General features: G+C 38.1%; 1 protein-coding gene and 1 long non-coding RNA gene across 20 annotated transcripts in view; both read left to right on the top strand.

The window, feature by feature from the left end:
* DST (dystonin) overlaps nt 1–26618 on the top strand; it is a 488177-nt gene that overhangs the window by 104662 nt on the left and 356897 nt on the right. The gene's annotated exons all lie outside the window — the stretch shown is intronic.
* On the top strand, nt 11071–24696 carry LOC309638420. Its single transcript, XR_014251110.1, has 3 exons — nt 11071–16125; nt 16413–16465; nt 18178–24696. It is a non-coding gene; the product is annotated as an uncharacterized lncRNA (long non-coding RNA).

The following is a 26618-nucleotide window of genomic DNA, read 5'->3' as shown; positions in this document are numbered from 1 at the left end:
TGGGAATGGACCAGGTCTTTTTGGGATGGAATTCCGTACCCCAGCGCGGGGAGGGTGGTGGGGTGGGCGACGGCCCGTAGACGCCCTAGGGCGAGCAGTACAGTGCGGGGGAGGGGTTTGGTTTCCAAGAAGCACGTTGCGTTTTCTCTCCCTTGCAAAAGCTTTTAAGCACTACGCATAATCATAATTCTTCCTGGGAGGGTGGAGACCGATTAATTCTCCATAGGATTACTAAGGCATTGCTGCTCTTGCTTGGTATGGGGTATTGGTTAACCCTATCAAAAAGGTCCTTGGCTTCTTAAATAAATGGACTGTTTCACCACTGAGAGCATCACCAAATCATTTTTCTTAAAATGATCTTACATGGAAAAAGTTTATGGTTTGTGACTATATATCTATTCTTACGTATGATAAAGATTATTTGATAGTGTGATGCATGAAAGACTTTCGTCAGTGAGTCTGTGGTAAATTTAAACGTAAAGGAGTATATTTTGAGATATTTTTCTGCCTATCCTTTATGTTGGGGAAATTCTATGATAAATAGTATTGATATTTTAGTATCATGTTTATTTTGACTTTATAGTTAAATGTGACGTTAGATAAAGAGCATCTTCTCATCTTAAAGGGTGTTTTTGTCTCTGGAAATTATTTTTCAGTGTGTCCAGACGGTCTCCTAACTGTGGCTTCTAAGCGCTCCACACCCAGGGGTAGCTTCCAGAGCCTTAATATATTCATGGTGAATAGTGGCCTATTTCATCGGTTGCATTCAAGTGGTTTTGCATCTTTTGAATATTTGCTGTGGTCTTAAGAAACTCAATTTCTGTAAATTGAATGGGGATTATATGGTTAAAAATGCATGTATCACTAGTTTTCTATTTGTGAAAAATAGAAATATAGAATCCTGAACTGAATAATTAAATTCCAAATCCCCCCAGTGTTCAAAATCTACCCATGAATATATTTCATATACTTCTAGAACATGTTTTATTATTGACATTCCTTTAATCCATGTAGAATTCTGTAAACAGCACAATCACAATTCCTTTGTGCCAAGACTCTATTGTGTATGACACTACCACTGAGCAAGTGCAATGATATTTTAGGCTAAAGCACATTTGTAGCATCTGTGTCTGTGTTCGTGTGCAATACACTCATGTTTACATCTGTCCTCCCATTTAAAAATAAGGTTCTTAATCAGTTGTTCCAGAACCTTAAAAATGAGAAATATTGCAATATACTAATAAACCTCATGGAAGATGTACACCTGTGCTCTTTAAGGTCAGAAAGAAAAAAGTCTGAAAGTTTGAAAGTATGTACCTTTTTTACTTTTGAAAAAAATGGTAGCTGTATGAATTTTTGTCCCATCAAGTTTTACCTCTGTGACACGTGGGTGATTGCAGGTGACTCGGAAAACAGACATAACTGAGGTGCTGATTTGACTTGCCTTGAGGAAGCGGATGTTATTTAAAAGATGGTTTTTATTTGCCTTTGGAACTAAAGGGAAATTGAAGACCTGGAGGCCATTGCAGTCTTCACTGCACTTCATTTTAATTATAACCTAATGATCAGTATTGCACTTACATGTACACTTTTTCAAACATATAGTCCCGAATTTCACCGAAAAAGTGAAGGTCGTTTCCTTCGTTTTCTTTGTGGTTTTAAAATGCTTAGGTCATCAATTTGTCCCCGGCTTTATAGATGTTCTGTGTTTCATCTGGTCTTGGAAAGGAGAGTAAGAGTATTGGCCAGTGTATTATGTGGAAAGCTAGAGACCTGGAAAACTCATTGTTTCCCGATGTGTTTTGAAGCCGGTTATGATTTCCCATCAGTATCCAATTCGATGACTTCATTACAGAGCTTATTATCCCGATGACTTGCTGTGGGGCTGATCTAATCAGAAAAGAATTGTAGGCTTTGAATAGGGAGTGTCAGTTCACTCAACTTTCAAAGTACAGTTGTTGCATTTTCTGAAATCATGCATTGTTCAAAACATTTTCCATTCCCATTTGAACGTAAGAGAGCTTATTTTGATTTTCATTTCTGCCCGAGTTCCTTGGTTCCAGGATGACTTTGCATTTGGCTGGAGTGTTATCAGGTTGCCAAGCGATCATATGCCCCAGCTGTTGAATGTGTAAGCGGTGGGGTCAGCTGTAACATTCAGAATCTGTGACAGAAACGTAGAATTACAATAATCTATAATGTTAGCAGTTATGACTGTTAGGTTTAGAAGTTGAGAGTTTAGTCCTCAGATAGCTTTGGAAGGACTTCAGACCTAGCCTTCTGGAACAAAACAAGAATAGCGGCAAGTGAGCGAGCCCTAATTATTTATGGTGTGGTCTATTCTTGGGTCTTGCTTTGGTCCTTTACTTCTGAGTGAAAATAGGCAACTGTTTGCTGAATTAGAATAACACAGAAAGAGCTATTTGCTGCAGAGAAGGGTGCAGTGTCCTGATTCATATTCCAATCCCTTTGCTTATAAAATATATTCATCGCCAGGATATTCAGGGCATCTGATTAAAAAAAAAATCTCATTACTTCAGCAGATTACCACAGTCAGGGTGAATAAAGGCATTTATTTTGGAATAAAACTTATTTCTTTATTATTGTTTATGCTAGAAATTGCCCATGTCAGTGGCTTTCTTTAATATCTATAGTGAATTATGCAGTTTATTTACCATGTAAATAGAAAACATTTTTAGTAGGTTAGCACAAAAGATGCAGAACATCCCTCTTGTCTTTCCTGTCAGTATAAGGAAACTAACCTACATACTGTTATTATAATTATTATATATTATTATATTATCAATATTAACTAGATGTCACTAATCTATGAAATTCTGCTGTTGGAGTCTATCATTGGAAGATTTTCTTTCCTCAACACATTGTTACTTTTAAAAATTGATACTAAGTTTGAAAATGAGATCACTAATGTGAACCCAATAAATTTTATTCTATACGTTTTAGACTTAACGGACAAGGAAGGTAAATTATTTTGGTCCAAGAAAATGTATATTTTTCCATTGACCTTGAAATTAATCAGTTATCCCCAGACAGCTATCAAAAGGGTTTCATTATTATTCTCTATGAAAGCTGAGTGGCAGATTTCTTACTTATCTATATCTATCTCTATCTATCTATATATATATCACTAAAAAACCCTCTTCGATTAAGAAAAAGGCAAAATTTTCTCTTTCTCATGAAAATGTTGAGGAATTGCTAAAGCAATTGCTAAAGTCCCTTCTCTCATTAGAGCCGTGTGATTCTGCTTATGCCCATGGTGACAAAATGAACTGAGAACTACTCACAGCCAGTAGTTTTCATTTTCAGTTCAGTTTTAAGTCCTTACGTAGATATGTGAATGGTCAAAATCCTGTCTTTTACTGTGTAAATTAACTCTGGTGCCGGTTGAGTTGAAGCTGGAGTGTAAAGGTTTCTTTACTTTGCTTCCTTCATACAGTGTGGCTTCAGTGGTTTTCAGCTGGCTTTAGGATTCTGCAAAATCTTGATTTCAGATTTCATCTCCTCCTGGGGCTTCATAGTCAGTTGTGTAATAAGTGACCTTTAACAGGGCTATATCATAATAGTGTTGCATTGTAGCTAGTTATGACAGTATTAGTCTGAGCTTTTTCTTTTCTTTTAAAAAATGAAATAGGCTTAACTGGTAATGACTGTTTAGATTGTGTTTGGCTGTTTGTAGCAGAAACAGATGATAGTGTTTTCTTTTTCTCAGGGACTGAGAGGCCTCAGGTAGGACTGGGAGGGCTGTAGGGCACCTCTATTTGCCAGTAAGACCCAGACTCCTATGTTTCTTCTCAGCCACTTGTAGTACATCATGTGGTTGTTCTCTCATTACAAGATGGCTGCTGCTCTTCCAGCATTTGCGTCTCAATTCCAGATGGGAAGAAGGGGAAGTACAAGGACAAAGAACAAAAGACGCAGACAAGTTGATTAAGACTCCTTTTAAAGATCTTTTTAAGAAGCCCACTTAGCAGTTTTTGCTTGTATGTCACTGGCCAGAACTGTTATATGGGCCACTGCTGTCTGCAAAGCAGACTAGGAAAATAGACATTTTAGCTGGCCCCACTTAGTGCCCTGAACAAAAGTGAAATTCTGTTGGTAAAGAATAAGGAGAGGGGCTTCCCTGGTGGCGCAGTGGTTGAGAATCTGCCTGCTAATGCAGGGGACAGAGGTTTGAGCCCTGGTCTGGGAAGATCCCACATGCCGCGGAGCAACTAGGCCCGTGAGCCACAACTACTGAGCCTGCGCGTCTGGAGCCTGTGCTCCGCAACGAGAGGCCACGATAGTGAGAGGCCCACGCACTGTGATGAAGAGTGGCCCCCGCTTGCCGCAGCTAGAGGAAGCCCTCGCACAGAAACGAAGACCCAACACAGCCAAAAAAAATAAAAAATAAAATAAATAAAAATTAAAAAAAAAGAGAATAAGGAGCGAATGGATATTGTGTTTCCAACCGGCAATGTGTGTCCTGAAATTGGAAACCTAAACTCTGGATGCATTAACAACCATAACACAGTGTATGCGATTTTGCTCTAGTTGGAGAGAATATGAGAGCTCCCTTGACGTCTCTGAGGATTTTCCAGATGACACAGTTGAGTGTTTTATGATGTTGCAACATGGATTTGAAAAGTAATTTCCACCAAATAATTAGGATTTAAATCGGCCAAAGATCTTGTTCATTGCCTTACACTATAAGGAACACATATCAGTTCAGGAATGTAATGGGTTATTAGCTACTGTTAGTAAATTTAACTTTGAACCCAAAACATCACCCTCATGCTCCTTTATTTTTTTGTTGTTGTTGTTGTTGTTCTGATTTAGCCTTATATGGTTATCTCAACATTTATTTAGTCAGTGACTTTAAGAAAAGCTTTATGCTTTTAAGAACTTTTTATTTGAACAATTTGGAGATGCTTGTTTTTCTGGTGTAATGACGGTTTCAGGTACTAAATGATATGTAAGGAAAGGTGGTGAGAGCAATTTGTCTTAATGTTAATCTGCAGCCAGGCAGAGAAGTGTTTGTGTTTCTGCCTCTGGGTCCCGTGTGCCCAGCAGCCTGGCTCTGTGGGGAGCTGGGGGGTTTGACCAAAGCATCTTGAGACTGAGATCCTAAGAACATCAGAAACTACAGAGGTAACACAGAGATGGAATTTCTAGGCTGTCATGTGTTCCTTTCCATTTTAGCTCCACAACTGAGTATACAAATGTATAAAACGCACTGAGATTATTTGCCTCTATAAGCCTGATGATTGAGTGAGAAGATTTGTAGTTTGCAATGTTTAGTATTTCATATTAATTTAAAAGAAACTCAGGTGCTTCTGTTACATGGGGCCCCTCTCTTTACAGTGGCTTTTGAAGAAAGTCTTCTGTGTTCATTTTTCAGCTCTTACTAATTTAGAGCACACATCTGCCTTCTACCAAAGAGGAATTTCAGGCAGCTATCTGCTGAAGTATATCATTATTTTATAAGCAATCAAATAAGGCTTTTATATATATATTTATTTTTGGTTTGTCTCTTTTTTTATTGGAGTATGGTTGATTTACAATATTGTGTTAGTTTCAGTTGTACACCAAAGTGATTCAGTTTTTTAAATATATAAAACTCCATATATATATCGCCATTCTTTTTCAGGTTCTTTTCCCTTATAGGTTATTACAAACTATTGAGTGTAGTTCCCTGTGCTATATAGTAGGTCCTTATTGTTTATCTGTTTTATATATAGTAGTGTGTATGTGTTAATCTCAAACTTCTTATTTATCCCTTCCCACTCCCGCCTTTCCCCTTTGGTAACCATAAGTTTGTTTTCTATGTCTGTGAATGTGTTTCTGTTTTGTAAATAAGTTCATTTGTATCATTTTTTTTTTTAGATTCCACATATAAGACATAGAATGTGGTATTTGTCTTACTCTTTCTGACTTACTTCACTTAGTATGATAATTTCTAGGTCCATCCTTGTTGCTGCAAATGGCATTATTTCATTTTTTTTTATGGCTGAGTAATATTCCATTGTATGGTCTATCCCTTTAATGCAATTTTATTTGCTATAGTTTTCCACCCTACTTTCTTTTCTCTCAGAAGAGGGAGCAAATAGTTCTGCTGGGGTTGGGTGTTGGGGAAAGCTTTGTCCTTTGAGTCAAATGGGATTTTACCCTGAGAGAAGCTGAAGGCAGCAGGGCGGGAATTCTCAGGAGGAGGGGCTGGCAAGGGTATTCCATTTCATTAGCAGAACCCGTTTGGAAAGTTTGGCTAAAGTGCGCAGTAAGCTTTAGTAGGTTTTGGGGATGGGATCGGATGGAGGTTATGGGAAGATGGATACGGGTGAATATGGAGGGTTATGTTGGACCAGATTGAAAAGAGCCTGGGATGCCACAGCCAGCCCCGAGTTTGGGGTTTCTTCTCTAGGCAGGCAGGGGAACTCTAATGATCCTTGGCAGGATGTTACCAATGAGATCAGTTTTAGGAAGATGACTCTGGTAATGGTGTGGATGGTTGAATGGGAAGGGAGACTCAGGAAGCAGAGAGACAGGGCAGGAGGCCACCGTAAAATTGGGGTGGTTTGAATGGAAGGCTGGATCGAGAGAAACTTATTTCAGAAGCTGACAGCACGGCTGATGGTTGGTTCTGCGTGTGGGGACAGCATGGGGTGCAATGACTTCGTTGTTGAAGTTGTAGTCGAAGATACTTAGAGTGTGTTCTTTTTCATTTGTAAAAAATCATTTTTAGTATGTGTTCATTAGAAAATATGGTTTTGAGTTTTAAAAATTCATTTAAAGCTGTTATTAAATAGACATTTAGCTTAAGCTATAGATAGATGAATCTAGTAAATTCAGTAAATGCATAAATATTTCTCAAAAAAAAAAGAAAATATGGTTTTGAAACAGCAGTTTTTTCTCTTTTTTTAAATTGAGATGTAGTTGACATAGCATTAGAAACAAATTCTTAATATTAATCATTGCTAGACCTTCCTTTTTAGAGAAATGGAGTCAGTGCTGTTTGCTTGACCTTGGAAATACAGCCATAGAGTGACCTAGAAAACTGGAATGTTCTATTTAATGTAGGTTCCTGAAGAAATATCTTACCAGTGTTGTTGGCAATCCTCTCAGCATGATTTATAGTATCTTAGAGCAGTGAATCTGTTTTCTAAAAGCAAATAAAATGATTGGTTTCAGATCCTTTTTAAAAGTATTAATGATTAAAAATCAATCTTTTAATATATTTCAACAACTTCTTTTGTTTGGTTTTATTTCAGAACAACCCCTTAATTTATTTGTTGTTTTTTTTCTACATAAACTTCAGCAAATTTTTAGAGTCAGTTTTGTTTGGTCTATAAGAAGGTCAATGGGTATATGATCATTTAATATAAGTTCTAAGCCATTCTTGAATTTATGTGTTAAGTGTTTAATTTTTAACTTAAAATAGTCAAAATAATAGCTACCACTTATATTCCTACCTACTTATATGACAGGCACAGTGCAGGGTCTTGCAAATGAGTTATCTATTATTTATAAATCTCGTAACTCTTTATCTTGACTACCACTACTGCTGTTTTGCCAATATGGACATTGAGGCTTAGAGAAGTTAATCTTCCTGAAATCATATAGCTAAAAGTGGTAGCAATGACATTTGAACATCAAGTGTATATTCGATATAAACTACGTATTTTGAGTTTTGCTACATTGACCAGGAAATGTTGCAGAAATAGTGTTTATAAGCATATTTTTTATTAGAATTATGATTTTGATTAATACTAAAACTTTCTGAGGTGTGTTAAATGGATACATGAAATAAAAATTAATAGTTTAAAAATCCATAGAGATTGAGTTCAATTCAAATATTAAATAGACTTTGGAGCTTGAACTGTTATATCTTAGCTGGACTATAAATTCTAATGAGTAGATATCCATGAAAAGAAAAGAAAATTTTAATATGAGCTTTTCCAGTGTATATTTAGGTTGAGGAGATTTTTGAAAATAATTAAATTTTGTAAATGTCACTGATGAATGTGGCTGCTTTGTTACATGCCTGAGATGTTTCCTGGAAAGAATCGTCAAAGGGAGTTGACAAAGTCCCGATTTTTCTCTAGTGGGTGAAAATATTTCCCAGTGAATCCTGGTATTAGAGACATTATACAAAGATACCATTGTCTCAGTGAATTAAAAACATGCCCCTATCATTCAGTGTTACAGTTCTCTGTGCTGGCTTTGCCAGTGTGACAATTTGTATTCTTGATGTTGGGCATGAAATGATACTACTTGGTGGCTTACTTTATCCTTCCTGCAGTGAGAGGCACATCTCCTTCACTCTCTACCTCACTGGGTTAATAAAGGTGGGATAAAATAGGGCATATGACATCTTTTGAGCAGTAGAGATTACATAGTCAGTCAGTGAATGAGGAAGACCTAAGAACGCAAGTCCTCTGTCTGCTCCTAGGGCAGTAGTCTTAAAAAAAAATAGACTTTTTTTTAGAGCAGTTTTAGTTTTATGGAAAAATTGAGCAGAAAAGTACAGAGTTCTTCAGTACTCCCTTCCTTCCCCACAATTTCCCCTTTTGATATTTTGCATTGGTGTGGTACATTTGTTTTAATTGATGAACCAATATTAATACATTATTATTAACTAAAATCCAATTTGCATTAGTAACGTTGCATATTTCTTTCTGGGCTCTCTATCCTGTTCCATTGATTTATGTGTCCGTTTTTGTGCCCGTATCATACTGTTTTGATTACTGTAGCTTTGTATATGGTCTGAAGTCAGGGAGCCTGATTCCTCCAGCTCTGTTCTTCCTTCTGAAGATTGTTTTGGCTATTCAGGGTCTTTTGTGTTTCCATACAAATTTTAAAATTATTTGTTCTAGTTCTGTGAAAAATGTCATCAATATTTTGATAGGGATTGCATCGAATCTGTAGATTGCCTTGGGTAGTATGGTCATTTTAACAATATTAATTCTTCCAACCCAAAACCATTGTATATCTCTCCGACTGTTTGTGTCATCTTTGATTTCTTTCACCATTGTCTTATAGTTTTCTGAGTACAGGTCTTTTACCTCCTTAGGTAGGTTTATTCCTAGGTATTTTATTCTTTTTGATGCAATGGTAAGTGGGATTGTTGCCTTAATTTCTTTCTGATAGTTCATTGTTAGTGTATAGACATGCAAGAGATTTCTGTATATTAATTTTGCATCCTGCAGCTTACCTGAATTCATTGATGAGCTCTAGTAGTTTTCTGGTGGTGCCTTTAGGATTTTCTATGTATAGTATCATGTCATCTGCAGACAGTGACAGTTTTACTTCTTTTTCCCAATTTGGATTCCTTTTATTTCTTTTTCTTGTCTGATTGCTGTGGCTAGGACTTCCAAAACTATGTTGAATATGTACAGTTCTTTGGGAATTGACAGATGCATGTCATGTGTCCACCACTGCAGTATCATATAGAATAGTTCAACAGCCCACAGATCCTTTGTTCTACCTGTTCATCCTCCCCATGCCCATGCCTCTGGCAACCACTGATCTTTTTTTGTCTCCATGTAGTTTTATCTTTTCCAGAATTTCCTGTAGTTGGAATTGTACAGTATGGAGCCTCTTCAGACTGGTTTCTTCCACTTAGTAACATGCATTTAAGTTTCCTCCATGACTCTTCATGGCTTGATAGCTCAGTTCTTTTTATTGTTGAATAATATTCCATTGTATAGATTTACCACAGTTTGTTTATTCATTCACCTTTTGAAGGACATCTTGGTTGCTATCAGCGTTTGTCAGTTTTGAGTAAAGATGCTTAAACGTTTGTGTGCAGGTTTTTGTGTGGACCTAAGTTTCCAACTCCTTTGGGTAAATACCTGGGAGTGTGACTGCTGGATCATAGGTAAGACTGTGTTTATCTTGTAAGAAACTGCCAAACTGTCTTCCACAGTGGCTGTACCACTCTTCATTTCCCCCAGCAGTGAATGAGAGTTCCTGTTGCTCCACATCCTCACCACCATTTGGTGTTGTCAGTGTTTTGGATTTTAGCCATTCTGATAGGTGTGTAGTAGCATTGAATTGGTTTAATTTGCACTTCCCTAATGACATATGATGTGGAGCATTTTTTCATATGTGTATTTGCATTTGTATATCTCCTTTGGTGAGTTGTCTGTTCAGATCTTTTGCCCACTTTTTAATTGGGTTGTTTCTTTTCTTCCTGTTGAGTTTTAAGAGTCCTTTGTATCTTTTAGATGTCAGTCCTTTATTACATATGTTTGGCAAATGATTAGTAATCTTTTCATTTTTTAAAAATTTTACTTAAATGCCAATTTTATTAATTAAGTTTGAGTTTTGAAATTTTAATTCTATTTCAAAAATGTTTTATTTTTAATTTTTATTTTATATTAGAGTATAGCTGATTTACAATGTTGTGTTAGTTTCAGGAGTAAAGCAAAGTGATTGAGTTATACATATTCATATAGCCATTCTTTTTCAGATTCTTTTCCCATATAGGTACTACAGAATATTGGGTAGAGTTCCCTGTGCTATACAGTAGGTCCTTGTCAATTATCTATCTTATATATAGTAGTGTGTATACGTTAGTAGTCTTTTTATATTTTTACCTCCTCTTGACTTTTGAACCATTGCATATTATAGATATTATTTAAATAAATAAGGCCCTGGGTATTTCCTTTCATATGGGCATGTTATTTATAAGTAATGTTTTGTTTTGGGTACATACACCCTGTGGACCTCGTAATGTAGACTTGCATGGGGTGGCTCAGAGTTCAGCAATCTGACAGTTTGCTTTGGTGTATCTACATGTGCTGCTGCTACATTTCAGGTATCCGGCTCACTGGCAGCAATGATGCTTTATAACACTTGAGTCTAAAATTAGTTGAACTGTTCTATTTTAAGGATAGGCTGACATTAGTAGTCCAGGTCCTGCAAAATATGGAAAGTTGAACTCTTAGGATATTGAATTACTTCTTTTAAAATGTAATCAGAAGTAGGGCTACATAGATAGTAGTTTGTATAATATTTTAGAGAATTTTTGTGATGGTGATTTGATTATAGCCTGGGTGTCATGCCATATATATATATATATATAAAATGTCTAATAACACACAGTTTTATGTTACCACTTAGAATTAAGCAGCAGGTAAATGATCATATTTGAGTTTTAAAACTGTGAGTTATGAGGTACAGCAAGATTACTTGATTTTCTGTTTTTGGTTGTTCATTTTGTGATCTTTGTGATAACTTTATCTGCATAACAGAAACTAGAGAATATTGAAAATACTTGGTAGATAAAAAGCCACGTGGTTGAAATTCAGAGTTTGATTTTGCATATAGAGTAAATTTTATAATCTTTTTAAGGGAGGGCTTATGGTTATGAAGGCATTTGTAGTATTACTTGAATGTGTCTTTCAAGCAATCTCAGAAGCTAGAACAACTTAGTTACTACAGATATCTTAGTCTTTATACTTTTCTTTGAAGAACAGAAGAAGGATTGAAGAATTCTAAATTACAGAAAGCAAAATGCAAGGGTGCTTTATATTTCTTGTGGAAAAACAGATGTACTTAATCTCCATGCTTTCCCATTTAGAAAACTATATAGAAATTAAAATTTGTGCTTCAGTAGAATTAAAATAAAATAAACAGAATAAAATACTTTTGTAATTCGTCTTTCATTGAAAACATTCAAGCAGTATTGTTCCCAACCTCATCTTTCCCATATTTCTCATCAAGGATTAATTGATTACATGCTCAGTTGCACAAATTACTGTGTCACTTAAACCCTCCCCAAGCCTCCGTCACATGTTCTAATCAGCTTTCCTTAGGAAAGCTGGACAGAGAGGAAGCACTGGGGCCAAGAAATTGATCTTCACCAAATTGAAATATGTGGTTTAATTCTAAATGGTTATTGATCACATACATAAAAAATGTTCAGAGGAACTGGGGCCTGTGGAAGGAAGAGGAACACAGGCTACAGGGCTGTAGCCTCCAGAAGAGCAGAGATGGGTGAGGATGCAGGGCCAGCTCCACGTAGTGTAAGTTAGAGCCTCAGAGAGGACCCAGCCGAGCATCCAGAAGTCTAAGGAGTGGGGCTGGCATCTGAAGGGAGGCAGATACCAGTGGGAGGAGGCTCTGTGTTGTGGGTGAGGATGGGCAGTGTCGGTGGAGGGTTTTCTGCACCTACCTTTTCATCTGCACAGTCTGACCTTGCACTTCCTGCTTTGCATTGTGGGAAGAGTATTATCATAATGATTTAATCAATACTTTAAACCAGACAGATTTTGTTTGTAGGTAATCAGCGTTAAGCTGTAAATTTTATCCTCTGCTTTTAAGAACTCTGAATATATTGTCAAATATATTATCAATACCATGAATATATTATCAAATCTGAGGCTTCAGTCGTGAGAAATAACTTTTAGGCATGGCTCAACAAATGTAAAGACTGATTGAGACAACTTGTTTTTTGAGGAAGGCCTGTATTGCTATGAACTTCCCTCTAAGAACTGCTTTTGCTGCATCCCATAGATTTTGTATGGTTCTGTTTTCGTTGTTGATTGAGACAAGCTTAACACGGTGTAGGAAATTCTGAGTTAGATCGATGATCATAATTATAACACCTTGCATATTGATCGTATTTTTATATACATGCTTTAATTTCATTCTTACGCCTCCTCTCTGAGATAGGTAACATAAGCGTCAGTTCCCTTATTTTGTAACCGAGGAAACCGGTTCCCATGATTGCATTGACAGGTGGCCGATTGGCATTCTGACAGCCAGTCCACAGAGCCCTCTACTTTTGGTAATTGTGGCCCATCTTTATATGCATTCACAGTGTATTATTAATGTATAGATTATAAGTAATATATGTGATGAGAGGTGAATAGTCTCAGTTTAAGTAAACAGCTATTGAATATGTCCTGGAATTATTGGTAGAGGTCTATATTTAGGAAGGAGATAAATACAGGTTCCTTTTTTGTGTAACTTTGTTTTGGGCTATCCTTAATCTATAAACTTCAGTGAAAAATTCTCTTGCTGGCTATTGGGGATTTAGGTACCTGAGGGAAAAACTCCAGTATCTTTTACTTCCATTGTTAATTGAAGCAGCTCTTAAAATTATAGGGTTTTATGTTTAGACAGAAAAACTATCCCATTGACTAAAGGTATAATTTCTGTATTAGTGGAAAAGGAGGAACTATGTAAGTTTTGGGTGGAATGTGAGAAGAAAAATCTATGACACAAACTAGCTAGCATGTTTGGAAAATAAAGAAATATACAAAATAGGAACAAAAAATAATCTGTAGTTCCATTATCCAGTATACTAATTAATGTTCTGATATATTTCCTCTCCTTTTCCATTTCTCTTTTCTCTTTAATATGTAACATTTAAAAATTTGGACCATGTATGTAAAACTGTATCCTGCTTATCTACTTAATATATCATGGTATTTTCTAATGCTATTAAATACTGTTTCAAAATATTTTTAATGACTGATGCATGTGTTCTGTTATGTATAGTGATAAACAATGTCATGACACCATTTAAGTAATTTTGTATTCTGATGGATTTGGTTAATATTACTACATTGGTATCATTGGATCTAATTGCAAGCTTCAGAAATAGAAGTTTTCAAGATCAGAAAGAAATCATATGGATTATATAAGCCACTTAACAATTAACTGTTTATAAGATACTGCCTAATTCATGACTGAGTAGATTCTTGAGTTATAGATCCAATTAAAAAATTCTAATCAGTCTGAATTCTAGAAATTCCACAATAAAGGAAGCAGTGACTAATAACGTAGAGATCTGGTTTCCATTCCTGGATCTTGATATTAACTAGCTAGTCTTGGATGGGCTTATAAATTAAAGGAATGATTGCCTCCTCATCCTATAATACTTTCCTTAATGAATTAATTAATCATTTATTCATTTAGAAAACATTCATTGAGTGTTTCTTGTGTGATAGTAAGTATGCTAGATCCTTAGGGTGATCGACATAAGGAAGTCAGTGGTCTTTTATTTTTCTTGTTGAGTTGTGGACATATCACTTTATTCTGACGTGATGATCTATCTGGTTCTCCTTGACATCACTCTCTGACATACTTTCCATTTATTGTTTTTGGCATCCACGTCATTTTTTATTTGAGATGATCACCATATTCATAGTTTTAATTTATTTATGGAACTATTATTGATTCCTTTTGAAAACCTTTTGAAAATGCCTTCAGGACTTTTGATATAGGCTGTAATCGTTGATTGCATTTACCTTTCATTACTTGTGCTGGTCTTCAAGATTATACTCTTTGTTAATGGTACTGAATTTAGCAGTATTTGGGGGGCTAGGTTTATTGGTAACATTGATTGAAGTAGAACTTTGGAAGAAATTCATAATTTAAAACCTTTTTCCACTTTCTTCACATGCATTAATGATATGTAAACTTGGTGCCTTCGACTGTGTGCAAATGACCTTTTTGGGGAGGTTTTAAAACTGTTCTCTGTCTTAATTGCTGTGTGCTGTACTTGTATGTCTAGCTCTGCATTTCTTTAGTGTTTGGTTAAATGATGGCCTTATACAACTTGAGAAAGGCCTAAATGTCGTCCCCTCCGAGGCTTCTCCTTCCATCTCTAGTTAAATGGAAGATTTTTCTTGTACTTTTAATTCTTCACTTTGGGAATGAACGTGAACAGAAAATTCCTGGTTGCCCATTCTTTGAGTCTGAGGTGAAGCTCCCCCCTCAGGACTGAGGACTGTGGCCTTCAGTTTTGAATGCCTTCAATCTGGCAGGTTGCTTAAGCTGTTTTGATTTGTTTTTCTCTTCCCTCATTAACCGCTCCCCCCCACCAGTGAACAGAACTGTACAGTAAGTCCCCTGCATACGAACCTTCAAGTTGTGAACTTTCAAAGATGCAAACGTGTGTTCGTATGTCCAATCACGTAAGCTAGTTCATGTGTCTGGCGTACATTGTCACGTGCATGCATCCTCTACAGGTGGTTGTGCTTTTGTGTACTTCACTGTACAGTAGTGTATAGAGTACAGTATCTTTATTTCAAGCCCAGGATGTCCAGAAGCAAGTGTAAAAGTAGCAGTGATGTAGCTGGTACTACTGTACTTTTCAAGGTACTGTACTGTAAGATTAAAAATGTTTTCTTTATTTTTTGTTTGTTTTTTATGTATTATTTATGTGAATAGTATTATAAACCTATTACAGTACAGTACTGTATAGCCAATTGTGTTAGTTGGATACCTAGGCTAACTTCGTTGGACTTACGAACAAATTGGACTTAAGAATGCGCTCTCGGAGTGGAACTTGTTCCTATGTAGGGGACTTACTCTAGTTCTGCATCTAACCCTGATTCTGCTCTCCTGCCGGCCCATCTTTGAGAATTACCATTGCTTGTGGTTGGTACAGAGAAAAGATAGAAACGGTGAGTGTGCTGATTTTCCTTCCTTTCATTTTATGCTGGAGAAAGCTGAAGTCCAGGGAAGGGGGTGTCAGCAGAGGGAAAAGCAAGATCTGCATTGAGGTCTCCTGATCTCTGCGTCTCCACACCACTCTGTTTCCTTTTCTGCTCGCTGGTAGATAGAAGAGGTGCTTTCATTGGCTATGTCTAAGCCACTTATTGAAAAAGCCATGGCTTATGAGAGAATTAGTAAGGAAATTAATGTAGAAGAAACGAGTGGAAAAAGTAAAGCAACAGGGAGCCAGAAGTAGTGTGGTAGTGTCCTTCTAGACATGCAATGAAAGGGATGCTGAGTTTTCAGTGTTGCATTTGATGTTTATGGACTTCGGGGACCACTGGGATGTCAGTGAAGATAAATTGCATGCAGCAGGTTCATCACTGTTCTGGAGCTTTAAGAAAGAGATTAGGCATAATATAAATTGGATTCATAACATGCAGTTAAAATATTCCTCCATTTTGAAAGGTTCAGTGACAGTTTGGCTGCAGCTTTAGGTCAGCATGTGGATACCTGGCTGTTTCCTAGTTAACTACAAGATTCAGGCTCCAGGCAGGCAGATCTGGGCCACCGACGACTCCCATTCTTGCCCCTTCCCCATGGCCTGCCTTCTGAGGATGTGTGGGCATCTGGGGCAATCACTTCTGCTGTGGATCCGGACTGACAGAGGAGGAGGTGATGCTTTATGACCTCAGTTCTAGTCTGCGTCCAGAGTGGGAGCGGCAGTGGAAGGGATGGGAAGTTTGGGTTTGCTCACACCCCAGAGGGGCATGTGGTGTGTGTGGGGGGGTTGGGGGTGTGTGTGTAGAAGGGAAGGGAATGGAAAGAGGAGAGGGAGCTTACCTCTTGGTGTCTCTGGGAAGTTGGAGGTGTAGGTTTTAGGTGAACGGTGGCCTGACTCCATTGCCCATCTTTGGTTCTGTGTACTTAACATTTACCTCCCCCGTACCCTCTATGCTCAGGTGTGCTTCTACTGGCTGGTCCAGGCTCCTCAGCCCCCCTGTGACAGCAGCAGGCAAGTATGTGGTTGGGAGGATGTGATTTGGAAAGTGTGTTTCCAATAGGAACATGCCTAAAAACATTGTATGTATTTATTAAACTTTATTTTTTATAGATCCAGTGTTATATATTTTAATTATTCTAGATATGGCTCCAAAATGTCAATGTATGTTGTACAGCAATAATGTTGTTTTACCATTTTTAAAATTAAAAATAGAGCTTTGTACTACCGGGGTTATCTAATCTTTATTTAAACAGCATTTTTAAGAGAAAATGTGTTCTGAGTTGGTTGTTTGGAATTTACAAGTAAATTTCTATAGTAAAATTTTCACTGGCAAATTTTTGACCGGGGGCAGGTCTAGGGAGAAATTTAAAGGATTTTAGAAAAAAGTTAGAAACAGTATTTTTTTAAAGTTAGTAACCACTTGTATTCTTATCATCATCTTCCAAAAGCATTTAGTATAACATCCAGGACTGGCGGCAAGGAGGGGGGGCAACAGTACTCCATGCATTGCTTCTGACATGTGCTTCATTACCATCTTTGGGGAAAGGAGGTTGCTGCTGAAGTCACACCTACTGTGACCCCAAATTTCAGCATCTTCCCTACAGGTAGAATTCAAGATATTTATTGTGGCATTGTTTATGATAGCAAAATACTAGAAACAACCTGAATGACTAGGGGATAGTTGAATAAATTTAGATACTTCTGTACCTTGAAGTGTTAAGTAACTAGTAAAAAATATGAGTTAGATGTCTAATTATTGACCCATAACATTTGACCAATGTATTATTATTATTAAAAAAAATTTATTTATTTATTTATTTGGCTGTGCTGGGTCTTAGTTGCAGCACACGTGATCTTCATTGCGGCGTGCGAGCCCTTTAGTTGCAGCATGCAGGATCTTAGTTGCGGCATGTGGGATCTAGTTCCCTAACCAGGGATTGAACCTGGTCCCCCTTCACTGGGAGCATGGAGTCTTAACCACTGGACCACCAGGGAAGTCCCCCGATGTATTATTAAGAAAAATTAAAAGGCAGAGGACTAATGTGTAAGGCATTTTTATTAAAAAAAAGGAAAAATAAAAAATTTTATACTGAAACATAGGGAGAGAGATGAAGGTTAGAAACCGAACTGTTAATAGTGGTTAACTCCAGGGGGTAAGATTTTTTTTTTTCAATCTCGGTATTTGACATTTTGAAAAAGTAGCTATTACTTCTGTAATAAATATAAATACCACCACAAATAAAGCAGAACATTTAAAAGAAAAAAATTATTAAATATTTGCGTGTATGTGATGAAACAGTGCTGGTTTTTGAGAATAGCTTCCTCCATGTGAATCAGACAGGTATAATTTATAAGCAACATTGTGGGTATTAAGTGACATTGGCTTAATAGACCATCTGGCACTTTCATGAACAATTTACAGACTTATGGTTTGTGTGGTCCTTATGGCTGAGGTGGTTCATTATGACCTCAGCCATCATTCTTAGCATCTGATTTGATCAGACACTTGCAGGCAAGGTCCAGTGGGGAGAGAAGTTGCTGACTCAAATAGTCAGGCAGATGGAACCATGGTCTCTAAGGAGTGCTGTCCTTAGCCACAGTTCTGTTTGTTTTCTTATATGGCTTCATTTTTTACTCATTTATTTAACAAGTTATCTGAAAATGTATTGAGTGCCCATGATATACACAAAGATGAAAAAAAATGGTGTTGCTTTTTGTTTTAGGAGATCTCAGTCTGTTGGGGAAAACCAGCAAGATGAATTATGGAACAATTACAATGCTGAACATGCAGTATGAATAAAGTATCCAATGAGTGACTTTTTTACACCCTTTACCTGGTGAGGCCAGCATGCCCTGTATTTCTTAGCTTCTTTCATAAGGTTTTATTTCTCTGACAAGTAGGAATACAGAAATTACAGGAGAGCCCTGTTATAGTACAACATTTTCTTTTTCTGTGGATTGGAATATAACATAACCCCAGGGTTAGAAGGGAATACCTAATACTAAGAGATGATATGGATATACAGCAGGGAGACTGAGGAAAATGAATTGCATATTTGTTTATAGGATCATCACATAAGGGAATATTGAATAGTTTTGACAAGTTGGGAAACTACAGCAAATATTTTTTAAGTCTTTTAAATATTCCTAGTGCTTATCATGGTACTTGGCATATTGTAAATGCTTAATAATTATTTAGTTTTTTAACTGATTGAATGAATGAATTTCTTTTGAGGGTTTGGGCTTTAAGATTTTCTGAATTCAGTTTCTTAATAAAGCTAAATAGAATTACTCTGTCTTAAGGTTCATTAATACTTTCTTTTCAGTTTCTAATTTGTTGTTAATGCTCTCCAGTATATTTTTCATCTCTAGAAGGTCAGTTTGGGTTTTTTTTCACTTATTTTGTGTCTTCTGTGTCTCTCCTTAATATGCTTATGCTTTTCTCTATCTTTTTGGACACGTGGAGTATATTAATAATAGCTGTTTTAATATCCCGGTCCACTGCTTCTACTTTTTGTGTCATTTTCTGGGTCTGTTCCTTTGATTACTGTTTTTCCACATTATGGTCACATTTTCCAGCTTCATTGCATGTCTGGTAATTTTTTGTGTAGATGCCAGACATTGTTAATTTTACTTAGTTGGGTGCTGAATTTTTTTAATCTTCTTTTAGAGTGTTTTTGAGTTTTGTTTGTGATACACTTAAGTATTCAGAATAGACTGACCCTTTTAAGGTTTGCTTTTTAAGCTTTGTTAGGCAGGACCAGATCAGCTTTAGCCTAGGGCTCGTTTTCCCCCGACTGAGGCAGCACCCTTTTGCATTCTGCCTGCTCTTTTCTGGTGGTTCTTCACCTGGCTCTGGTAGTTTCCTTACACATATGTACATGCCTTAGGTAAATGCAACCCCTTGTGTATCTCCAGACTTGGCCTTTGTGCAGCTCTTTCCTGTTCTCTGCACTGAAATTTCTGATGGTCTTGACCTCCTCAGGTGAGCTGTCTCCTCCTCTGAGGGAGACCACCTTCTCCCTCCCCGACCCCAGTCCCCCCAACGCCTGCACTGTAGCCTGGAAACTCACTCCACGCAGTTTGCTCGGGGGCGTGATAAAGGCTCACCTTGTTTGTTTCCCTTTTCTCAGAAATCACTGTTGGCTGTTCTGTCTATTGTGTAATGTCCAAAAACTGTGGTTCCATAAATTTTGTCTGTCTTTTTAGAGACAAATATAGTTGTGTCAAGTGGGAGAATGAATCCAGTTCCTATTCCTCCATCATGCCCAGAGGTGGAAGGTCCTCCTTTTCTCTGTTTTTATTTTTTAAAAATTTATTTATTTTATTTATTTGTTTTTGACTGCATTGGGTCTTCGTTGCTGCGTGCAGGCTTTCTCTAGTTGTGGCAAGTGGGGGCTACTCTTTATTGCAGTGCATGGCTTCTCATTGTGGTGGCTTCTCTTGTTGCAGAGTACGGGCTCTAGGTGCAAGGGCTTCAGTAGTTGTGGCACACGGGCTCAGCAGTTGTGGTGCATGGGCTTAGTTGCTCCGTGGCATGTGGAATCTTCCTGGACCAGGGCTCAAATCCATGTCCCCTGCATTGGCAGGTGGATTCTTAACCACTGCGCCACCAGGAAGCCCTCCTTTCCTCTTTAAAGAAGGCTCATGTGCATATAACTTGTGCATAAATTTTCTTTAGTTACAACTAGATGGATTATAGAAATGTAGACTTAAAACCCTCAAAGTCCTGCATATACAGTTCATCTACATGTTTATTACGTTCTTTCTGTTTGGTGGGTGCTCTGGACTCGGCTGGTGAAAGTTCGGGAAGGAAAAAGCATGGTCCCAGTTCATGTGTTGCCTTCGTGTTAGTATGACCCTGAGATGAGAACATCATTGTACAGCCGGAGAATGAAGACATGACACATAGATTTCAGTATTTTCACATTAACATAAATGTTTCTATTTATGTGATATTTAAACTTGAGTCAGTTTAATAAAAGGATGTTACCATAGTCGGGTGGGGAGGAGGGAAGGATTCTTTTTTTAGCGACAGCACATTTACTCTGAAAAATAGAGCAGAATCATAGAGCTGAGATTGCATCATTTAGCGTTTGCATTTTATGAGAAGAATTGGGCTCAGAGATATTAAGCTCTTTGAACTAGTTAGAACTAGAGTTAGAACTGGAGCCCAGGAATTCTAATTTGTAGCATTTCCCACTTAATCATGCTGTCTTTGTACTTTGAAGCACCCAGATGCATGTGCTGTTCTCTTCTTCCTGGGCCCGACCACGTAGTGCGAGTCTTAGGGCCCAGCAGCCTGTTTTCTTGCAGGCTTTGTTCTGTGCTGTGTAAATTCTGCCATACTTTTGGCTTGAATTGGAACATTTAGTTGGTCCCTCTGAACACATTATTCTGTATTGCATTAGGTCCTAACAGAGACAGGCACTGAGCAGTTGGGAGACAGTTGAGTGCTTGACCATTATTTTGAAAGTTTATATTTGTGTTTCAGCCGGAGTGACTGTGGGCCCGTTTGATATTGACTTGACTTGCGAAGTAATGTCAGAAGGTCAAAACAATTATCAGAGTTGTATTGATTGTATCTGATGACAGTTTGGCACTTGACTTTTACCTCCTTAAGGTGGCCTTCATATTGAACCATGGCAAATTAGTCCTGTTATTTTTAAAGAATACTGACTCCGTCTGGCTTTGGCAGTGCAGACAAGGCAAGGCTGGCATAGTTATACACAAGGGTACGTGGTTCTTTGGGGACACAGTTTTGAAAAGGAACCTGAACTTGGCAGTCAGGTTTGTATACACATTACCATGTAGGGACAAGGAGACTAGAGATAACTAACATTTTGATGTGCCACCCTTTCTTTTTTTCCTGTGAAAAGGAAAGAAATTAAAGATGATTTATTATAATAAATCTGTAATAACAGGCAGTAGTGTGCTGGTAAATTTTTGACAACCGATTCTTCCAGGATAAAGTCTTGATTTATAGCATTTGTGCTTTTCCATGGTGTAAGTATTTTCACCATGATTGATTTCAGGGTACCAGCTTGACATCACTGAATGCAGAGTTGGAAAGAGAGGTATAGTATCTCAACATGACCTGGTGCTTCCACCATGCAGGTGCCATAGATGTAAACAGTAAAATGTAGTGACATCATTAGTAAGTGACAAGTTGTGTATATTTATTATCTTCGTTTTTAATGTAACTTGTTTAATTGTAGCTTTAGGTAATTTAATTTTTTAATGATGGCTGTGGTTAACAATTGGCTAACAAAATTCTGGAAATTCAGCAGTTCACTCAAGCTAGCCTACTGCTGAAAATAGGTAACATTTATTGAGCACATACTATCTGCCAGGCATAGTCTAAGTGTTTTGCATGAATTAGGTCATCTTCAGATTAACCCTATGAAGTAGGTGCTTAGATAATTTCCATTATGCAGTTGATAAACTTGAGGCACACAGAAGCGTAGTAATTGCCCAGGTCACAGTTTGGGAGTAGCTGAGCTGGGGTTCAGAACCAGGCCACCTGTTCCTAGAGCCTGTCCTCTTAACCGTCTTGCAGTACTGCCTCTTGAGGTTAAAGATATTCTTGAACATGAGGCCGTCATATCTATGATAAATTTTAAGTAAAACTACTCATTCTTCAGAGTTATTTTATGACTTGTTTCAGTAATTGTTTAGATTTGATTTGAATTTTCATTTATGATAAAGTGTTACTGTCTTTAATATATGAAGTGTTTATGTAAATCAGCAAGAAAAGCAGCACTCTCTCCAGTAGAAAAACAGCCCAGTGATTTCAATAGTCAATTCACGAGAACTGGCCATGGCCTGTGGGCAGTGAAAGCAGGGACAGTGTCCATTCTCCTCACTGTGATGTCAGTCCCAGCCTTGCAGAGTGCCTGACCCAGATCAGGGCTCCATAAAGACCATTTCATTCCTGTTAATTTTTTACATGTCTTAATGAAGCATATATAAAGATTTCTTGACCTTTTCCTTATATAAGGCTGTTTTCTAATGTTGCCTTAATTAAAGAAAGGAACATTTTCAGGAAAGTGTTTCTTACTGTATTGTTAGAGACATTTTATTATTAAAAAACCCTAAGTTCAAACAAGGATGAGGAGGCCTAATCAGTTTTTTTCTTAATTATAATTAAGAATCAATATATGCTGTTCTATGTAATTTCAGTATGTAAAATTGATATTCCTAAATTTGAGACCTAGTGGAATTATGAGAAATTGCTATGAAATTTCTAGAGCCTTTAGGTTACAGGTAGTGAAGTTTTAATGCATCGAGCTGCTTATCTACAAACCTTTTTGAGGAATGCACAGTACACCCTGGACCGTTCAGAGACTGATGTTTCACAGTGTGTCTTTTCTCAGCTTTCCATCTCTTCCTTCTCTCTGGAAGATGTAATTTTGGCCACCTCTGAGCTCACAGGGACTTCTGAAGGATGTTGTGAATTACCTCGAGATATGGTGAAACATATCAGAATAATGTTTTTGGTGCTGACAGCTGAATTTTGGAGATTAGGAATTAGAGCTTTTTGAGTTGGTTTGAAAGAAGCGTTTTGGTGATGTTAATAGACTTGTCATCTCTTGGTGTGGGCAATCAGGGACTTCCAGTAGTATTTCCTTCTGAAGATGGAAAAGGCAGTAAAGGGAAGAAGAAGGAAAAGGGACAACGTTGATTGAATGATGGTGACCCGGGGTCAGATCCAGCCCAAGCGTGTACATGCATTACGATTAAAGTGAAAGCTGTCTTTTTCAGCACCCAGGGGAGATGGCATGGAGTGGGTTCCTTTAGAAAGTATACAATTTACTGAAAGGTAATCATATTCTCTCTGTTGGGGCTTACATATCAGAGCACTTGAAACTCTTGGGGTCTGGACCCTTCTCTGTATTCCAGAAACCTCCCAAATAAGGTTGGTCAGATTATCAAGTTCTTTTGTTTTTAGCTGAAGTTATATTCATTTATTCTGAGTTCTATGTTGATGAACGTATCTGATTGAGTATGCAATATGTCTAATTGAAAGGAAAAATTATTACTTATTAAGTGTAATTCATTTGGGAGGTGGTGAAGGGTGGAACACAGATAGAGTAAAAGGGGTGTTAAATCCTGCAGAGGTTAATGGCTGTTCTCCTTTGGTCTGTCCTAGTCACTCCTCCTGCCATAGACCAGCCCATCACAGGTAAAAACACTGTGCTTTACTCCGGTACCTGTTTCCTTTGCTGAGTCCTCAGGAGGCAGGAACCTTTCCTTCCTACCCTTACTTTTCCTCCCTCCCGCCCTTCCTTTCATGATAGATAGCACTGGTTCTGTTAAAAAACAAAAAGGGCAATTTGCTCCAGAAGGAACTGGTGTTAGTTTCCTACTGCTGCTGTAACAAATTACCACCAACTTAGCGGCTTATATAACACACATTTATTATCAAGCAGCCTTGGCGGTCAGCAGTCCAAAGTGGGTCTTGTTAAAATCTAGGCGTCAGCAGAGCTGTCTCTTCTGAGTGTTGGAGGGGAGAATCTGTTTCCTTGCCTTTTCTGGCTTCTAGAAGCTGCCCTCATTCCTTGGCTCATGGCCAAACCACTTCCACCTCAGTGTCTTTGTCACATCTTCCCTCCCTCTGTGAGGACCTCTGGGATGACGCTGGGTCCTCCCAGGTAATTGGAGGCTGGTCTCCCTGTCTCATGACCTTTAGCTTCATGACATTTGCAAATTCTCTTTTCCATGGATGGTAATGTATTTACAGGTTCTGCAGATTAGGGTGTGGATATCTTAGTTTTCTGCCTGCCACAGAAATTTTTAGAACTTTCTGATAAAATACCAGATAGCACAACTTCTTCTATATTAGTTGATCATAATGGAGACCAGAGGTGGTATCCACTAACCTTTAGAAAAATCATCATGATTTCTTTTAACACATAAATATGATTTAATAAAAAAAAGTATGACAGGGGCTTCCCTAGTGGCGCAGTGGTTAAGAATCTGCCTGCCAATGCAGGGGACATGGGTTCGAGCCCTGGTCCCGGAAGATCCCACATGCCGCGGAGCAACTAAGCCCGTGCACCACAACTACTGAGCCTGCGCTCTAGAGCCTGCGAGCTACAACTGCTGAGCCCACGCACCACAACTACTGAAGCCTGCTCGCCCAGAGCCCGTGCTCCGCAACAAGAGAAGCCCCCGCTCGCCGCAACTAGAGAAAGCCCACATGCAGCAACAAAGACCCAATGCAGCCACAAATAAATAAATTAATTAATTAATTTAAAAAAATTAAAAAATGTTTGACAAATTTGGCTAATTTGCATTGTGCTGTTTTGAGTTAAAATGGGGGAAAATATTCAAAGAAAATTTGGAGTTTGGAAATATTGGTATTTGGAGTTTAGTGATAAAATACTAAGGCTATTGAAAAAAAATGAAACATCTGTCCTACAGTATCGCATCAGAAGTCTTATTCTCACAAATTGCTTTTCAAATATCCAAATATGTATATATTAAGAACATCTTTCATCTTCATCTGAAAAGGAAAATAAACCGTTTCTTCTTCTACTTAGAATATATTTCTGGAAATACGACATTTGAAATTAAGGGAGACATAGACTAACAGATGGGGAACTTCAGGGCTTGTCGAGTGTTTCCTGCTCACCGACCTGTGCGAGCCCTCACACGGGTGGGGGCCTCCTTTGGCCCTTTATTTTATAGGTGAGACTCGTTGATAAACTGCCAGGAGGCCAGCGAGCAACCAGCGTGGTTGTTACTAGAGGCTGTTGCCACACGTCGATGTGCAGGCCTGTCATGATGCCTGTGGGACACAGGTGAGGGCTGTCACACGTGACCCAGCTCTTGGGGGCTCTGCCAGCTCACTGTGCTTGCCCTGTGTAACGTGGAGGCGAGGCAGCCTCCTCTCCTCGTGAAGCAGGGTGTGTCTAAGGGGCTGTAGGGACGCGGGCCTCACTGTCCTCCTGCAGGAGTAGTGAGCTTCTTTCCGCATTCATTTGGCTTTATGGGATGCTAAAAAATACCAGGTAAGCTGTTTCCCAGGGTTCATAAATTTCCATCCGTTCATTAACACCTCATTCCCTGTGACTCTGTTAGAGAACTGAATTCATTAAAAGGTGATAAAAAACTGGAGCGAAGTCAGCAGGCAGTTTTAGGGAGAAAGGAGTGGACCTGTGACATGGATGAGACCTTTCAGGGTGTTAATTTCTCTCCCCTAAAGTTACCCCTGTGATCAAAACTCAGGGATGCCCTGTACAGACATTTTATTATTGGAACCATAAATTCTCATGGAAAGCAGAGGAAGAAAGAAAAATGAAGTAAACTACTCAGTCCTCATTTTGTTCAGGGTTGGGGCAGGAGGCCTTAACCTTCGGTGATTTTACTACCCAGCACCTAAATCAGATGGAGGAATCATCGTGTCTTGAATGTCTGTATCTGTTTAGATGCTAGCAAATATTTGTTAATAGGTTAAAATACATTTTATATAATGACTTTGCAGTGCTTTTTATTTTAATATAATTGATACTATTATTTGAGTCATTGACTAAAATATTTTTTTTATTTATTTTTTATTAGTTTTTGGATTTAATTTTTATTTTACATTGGGGTAGAGTTGATTTACAATGTTGTGCTAGTTTCAGGTGTACAGCAGAGTGGTTCAGGTATACGTATACATATATCCATTATATGCATTCTTTTTCAGATTCTTTTCCCATATAGGTTATTACAGAGTATTGAGTAGAGTTCCCTAAAGAGTGGGAAATCGGATGTTTACCATATTTTATAGTTTACTTTCAGGGTTCGCTGTTCCAGTTCAACCTCATTTGCACTCCCCTTGTCCTCAGCAGTGGCCTCAAGCCCTCCAGTTAGGAGAGGTGGAGGTGCCTGGTGTGGGGCTTCAGGGGATCTGCCATTCCTCTTTGTGGGGATCGTCTTTAAAGGGCATGTGCACAGACCTTTCACCCAGTTCTAAAAGTGGAACACTCCCACTGTGCTGTCAGAATTGCCTGAATCGGTCACACTCCTTTTTGGAAAGATGTGGCAAACGCATGTCAGCTGTAGACAGTGCTTCATTGATTTGGCCAGTCAAGACATCATATACTAAAGCTGCCTTGTCCTGTAGCAATAGGATAGGTACAAATGCCCACAGTTTTAAATTTGAATTTTTATACCT

The sequence above is a fragment of the Balaenoptera physalus genome (assembly GCF_965194825.1).
Source record: "Balaenoptera physalus genome assembly, chromosome: 11".
NCBI classification, from domain to species: Eukaryota; Metazoa; Chordata; class Mammalia; order Artiodactyla; family Balaenopteridae; genus Balaenoptera; species Balaenoptera physalus.
The sequence above is the reverse complement of the archived record's forward strand: the minus strand, read 5'-3'. Positions and strand labels throughout refer to the sequence as shown.